The sequence below is a fragment of the Hakea prostrata genome, chromosome 1, assembly GCF_041222555.1.
Source record: "Hakea prostrata isolate BN-2017 chromosome 1, UWA_Hpros_2, whole genome shotgun sequence".
Classification (NCBI taxonomy): domain Eukaryota; kingdom Viridiplantae; phylum Streptophyta; class Magnoliopsida; order Proteales; family Proteaceae; genus Hakea; species Hakea prostrata.
This window is the reverse complement of record NC_142600.1, coordinates 30,890,023-30,895,567: the sequence shown is the minus strand read 5'-3', so window position 1 is coordinate 30,895,567 and position 5,545 is coordinate 30,890,023. Positions and strand designations below refer to the sequence as shown.

Below are 5,545 nucleotides of genomic sequence, written 5' to 3'. Positions count from 1 at the left end.
GGGCAGTGGATATCTATTCTTGATGGTCAACTTGTTCAACTCCCGGTAATCAATGCATAGACTCATGCTACCATCCTTCTTCTTAACAAACAAAACCGGAGCTCCCTAAGGTGATACACTAGGCTGTATAAAACCTCTAACTAAGAGCTCATTCAGCTGGTTTTATAGTTCTGACAACTCGGTAGGAGCCATTCTATATGGAGCTTTAGATACCGGAGCAACTGCAGGGATTTAATCAATCAAAAATTCAACCTCTCTATCAGGGGGCAGCCTTCCACGAAGTCACAAACAACGTTGACTTCTTCAATCTTCTTCTCTTCCTTAACCTTGCTTCCAGATGAAGCCCCTTCCACTAATGCACAGACTTACATCAATGCAGTCAAGGTCTTCTTACCAACTCTTCCTTTCTCACCTTGAAATTCAAAAACATAATTTCCACAAATCTGAAATTGAATTTTCTTCGAGGAACGAAGAATTACAGATTTATGGACTATCAACCAATCAATTCCCAAAATGACATCAAAGTCCTTCATATCGAGAAGTACTAAATTGGCTTCCAAATTCTTCTCACAAACCAAAATAGGACATTTATCTAACACTTTATCTAGTTTCACAATAGATGTAGTAGGAGTACTAATTATCAGACAACTAGATAGATTCTTCGGCGTTAGGTCAGTCTTCTTTATGAATGCAGATAAAATGAACGAATGAGATGCACCCGTATCAAATAAAACAAATGCAGGTATAGAAGCAACTAATAATGTACCTGTTACCACATCATGGTTCACATCTTGTTTAGTACTGGAAATACTTAACACTCTTCCGGAAGGACGGGTAGGAGCACTCTTCGCTATAGGGGCTGACGGCTGAACCGGCTTCTTCGGACAAGCATGAGCGAAATGTCCGGCTTGCTTACAGAGGAAGCAAACAGGATCCCTTGGTCCAACTAGAGTCACTGCAACAGGGGGCTTCTGAACCATGGAACTAGGATTAGCATTCATAGGCCTAGCATTAAGAATATTCACAGCTTGTCTATTCCCGCAATACTGACTATGCTGGCCGGCATGCGAAAATCCAAGACTCTGACCTACACTTCTAGGCTGAAATGTAGGAGTAGGGTATGTTGTAGGTCTAACAAATTGCCGCTCAGTACGGGAAACTAAGCCAGGATTCCTTGGTTGCCATGGTCTTTGCATGCGAGCACTCTCCTTCTCAGTCTCTTCCAACTTTTTCGAATTCTGAACCACTTGGGCATAACTCTCAATAGGTTGAACAGTGAGATAAACCCTGATTGCAGGCCGCAATCCTTTGAAGAATTTCTTTGACTTCGCACAGTCAGGCTTCAAGGAGTCAGGGGTAAAGAAGAAAAGTTCTTCAAACTTCTATTGGTAATCCAACACAAACTGAGGACCTTGCACAAGAGCCATAAACTCTGCTTCCTTGGCATCCTTCATAGCTTTAAGGAAATAATTCTTGTGGAATGCCTCTTTGAAAATTTCCCATGTCAAAACACCAACATGCAGTTCTTCAAGAATGGGCCGGGTGGAGCTCCACCAAGCATCAGCTTCATGTTGGAGCTTCTACTTAGCAAACAAAATCTTCTGAGCTTCAGAACACTGCAGATAACAAAAAGCCTTCTCTAGGGTTCGATTCCCGGCTGGTGCAATATGAATGTGCGGGGATAGCTCAGTTGGGAGAGCGTCAGACTGAAGATCTGAAGGTCGCGTGTTCGATCCACGCTCACCGCATAATAGCATTTATTTTTTTTCTCATCATATCCTTCTGTTCGGCTCACCGCATAATAGCATTTATTTTTTTCTTCATCATATCCTTCTGTTCGGCTCACCGCATAATAGCATTTATTTTTTTTTCTTCATCATATCCTTCGGGTTCGAAGATTTGCAGGTCGCGTGTTCGATTCACGCTCACCGCATAATAGCATTCGTAACTGCCAACACCTTGCGTGAAGTATGCTTCTTCAGCTTGCGCTTCCTCGTGCTGGCCGTCATAGTAATGAACACTTATAGAATAATCTAACAAAAGATATTTGCACAAAACTGAGTGAGTTCAAAAGGACTCAGCAAGTCAAGTTATTCCATAACAACATAAATAACATGATAGAAAAACATAGTATGATGCAATATGATATGAAACAGACAATGCGTGTATGAATCTAACTCTATGTGTGCTGGTCTCTATAAGCAGACATGCTTTAAGTCATAGCACCATACTTCTTTGGGTGTAGGTCAAGTAACTCTCCCTCAGCCATCTAGGCATCTTGCGCTCTGCTGGTGGTAGTTGGGTCCAGCATCCCTCGAGACATTCCATGGTTTGGGTTTAAGTCACTGCTCTCTCACATCACCATTGGTCTAAGTATTGGCGCATGTCAAGGTTAAACCTAGCCAAATGCAAGTCATCTACTTAGTTATATCAACTCAGGTCCAAATGCATCCAATCCTCACCCCGGACAATCCTTTCCGGTATCCTTTTCAATAGATTCAGCATAGTCTCAAACTACGGACTCATCAACCCTATTAGTCATCCACAAATAATAGACATGAAACTCTCATGTCCTCTCATGGGTTGGTTACCGGTCTTGAGCGTCCATGAGCCCAAGTCTACTATTTGCAACTCTACCAACAAATGAGCCCCACAATATGATTTATGTCCTCTCACGGGATGGTTGCTGGTCTTGAGATACATGAGTAAGGTACTACTGTACTTGAAGTACTTACAACAGTAGCATCATACTATAAAAGTATAAGAACTGCAGTGAATTTATAAAATTCCCAAAAAAGAAATTAAGATTCACGCAATCTATGTTAATATGGAAATAACTATTCTTACCTTAAATAGCTTCGATAAATATCCAAAGATCAAAGAGAATGGTTTCAAACTTAGCAAATAAAACCTAAACAAGCATAGATACAACATTAGGAAAGAGGCCTAGAAGATCGGAGATCAAATCGAACGAAGAACACAGCTACTGTCAGCCTTGGTCGATTGGGTGGTAGCTTGGCCCAGTCGACCAAGCAATCGACCACCTGAACAGTACGCAGCAGAAATCTGATTTTTTATCCGAAACTCATTCTACAAGATCCGAAACACTACGAAACTTGGAAGAAACCTCTAAAACAGTAATCTAACACTAAAATAGCATAGATTAGACACTATCAATGATAATAAAAATAAAATATAAAAAAACAAAAAAAAACAAAAAAAAACAATACTTACTAATTCAGAAACATGACTTTCTAATTCAGTAAAATTCATAGTTTTCGATGAAAACACGCTATGAACTCGAGAGAAAAACTAGGGATGATAAGATCTCATTCTAGTAGAACATAATAAGTAGATCATACATGAAACTAACATGCAAAATAGATCTAACATGGTAGAGAAATTAAATTGAAAGAATAATCATGGCTTCATGAAGAAATCACAAGGGTCATGGTTAAGATCAATATGAAGATCATAGTACCATAAGAATGAATGGAGATTGTAGAAGAGATGGTTGCAAGGATGCAGCATCTTCTTCATAATCTTGATACAGAGAATAAATCATAGTAAGAGTAGATCAATACCATACGAGAGAGATTTCTAACCTTTGATTGAAGAACAAGAGATGAAGAACTTGAGATCTTGCAAGAGTTCTTCACAAACACCAAGGGGAGGCTTTGAGAGAGGCTTCCCACGTTCTCTAAGGGTTTTAGAAACAAATGAAGCTAAGAAACACGTACTTCTATTATATAGAGCACCAACAGACCTAAAAAGGGATCTTTGGCAGATTATGTCCCTGTTGGTCAATTGGTTAGTCGATTGGCCCAATCGACCACCTGATAAGCATGCATTTACCATTATTTATTTGATTTAATTCCCCATACTTATTTAATTGAAGAGAGCTAATTGAGTATTTTTGTGTATTTTTCAAGAATAAAGTGATTTTGGATAACCTTAGGAGAAGTGAGAAATGATATGTATAGCTTAGGCCTTGTATCTAGCATGACCTCTAACAGAACTAATTGGAGGGCAAGAATCTATGTAGCCGACACCATTTAGTTGGGACAAGGCTTATTGTTGAAAAGTAAGATCTTAGTCAAATTGGAAACATGTGGAGGTCTAAGGAACAAAATTGGTAATAAATCTGAAAATCGAGTAAACAGACCTACCTTCAGTATTTTGGGCATATCTCTCTCTTGTATGAGCTTGGATTGTGGTCATTCAAGATGCTATGGAACGATATTGAAAATATCAACAACTCTCTAGTTTTGAGTTTTTCCAAAATTCGAACGAATAAAGGTCAAATCGATGGGTAAAGAGAGGGGATTCATTGTGTGAGGGAGACATAAAAGAGAAGCCAGCCACCGAGAAAAAGAAGATGGCAAACGCGGCTCTCATCTCTCATTGCTGAAGAAGAAGACAACAACTCTCTCTCTCTCTCTTTCTCCCTATGTTTCATCTTTATTTTTCTTATGAACTTTGTGATAATGAGTAGCTAGTTCCTTTTCTTTGGGATGTAGATGAACCATGCTTATTTCATTAATTTGATTGTTTTATATCTTCTAGATGATTGTGTTTGAGTTTGGCCAAAGATGATCAATACCATACGAGAGAGATTTCTAACCTTTGATTGAAGAACAAGAGATGAGGAGCTTGAGATCTTGCAAGAGTTCTTCACAAACACCAAGGGGAGGCTTTGAGAGAGGCTTCCCACGTTCTTTGAGGGTTTTAGAAACAAAGGAGGCTAAGAAGCACGTACTTCTATTATATAAAGAACCAACAGACCTAAAAAGGGATCTTTGGCAGATTATGTCCCTGTTGGTCAATTGGTTGGTCGATTGGCCCAATCGACCACCTAGTCGACCAAGCAAGACAGTAAGGCCAGAACAGGGAAATGAAGGTTTAAATCAAATCCAAATCCAATGAGCTTCTCCCAACATAACATATGACTTACCTAGTATAGAAAAATGCCTTCAAATCATGTCCAACTACATTTAAAGTCCATCAACTAATCTCATCTTCATCAAGGTGTAGTTTCATTTCCAAATCTGACAAAGCTTCCAAGTATGGAACACCATCATCAACTTCCATGGGTTATGGGTCAAACACCATGTCTTCCACTGAGATGACCCATAGTTGGCTTCTTCCTTTACTTTGGGTCTTCGGACCTACAAACAACAGGGTTTTCGGGTCAATGTTAGGGCTGGATTTCACATTCTCCCCCCCCCCTGAAAGAAATTTTATCCTCGAAATTGAAAGCGTACCTGGGCTTCCAAAAAGATGAGCAAACTTCTTCTTCATGTCTTCTTCCTTCTCCCAAGAAGCTTCTTTAAGGGTGTGATTCTTCCACCAAATCTTTACCAAAGGAATGGTACGATTTTGCAACTGTTTGTCCTTTTTGTCTAGGATTTTGGCTGGCTCTTCATCATACTTAAAATCAGCACTAAGTCTTTCGGGTGCTTGCTGTAGTATGTGTTCCAGATTCTCTATGTACTTCCAAATAATCGAAACATGAAACACATTATGAACTCCAGCAAGAGATGGT

General features: G+C 39.5%; 1 non-coding gene across 1 annotated transcript; it reads left to right on the top strand.

Annotated features, from left to right (window-relative positions):
- Window positions 1-1,675: 1,675 nt before the first annotated feature.
- On the top strand, window positions 1,676-1,748 carry TRNAF-GAA (transfer RNA phenylalanine (anticodon GAA)). Its single transcript has one exon. It is a non-coding gene; the product is annotated as a tRNA-Phe (tRNA).
- Window positions 1,749-5,545: the final 3,797 nt, after the last annotated feature.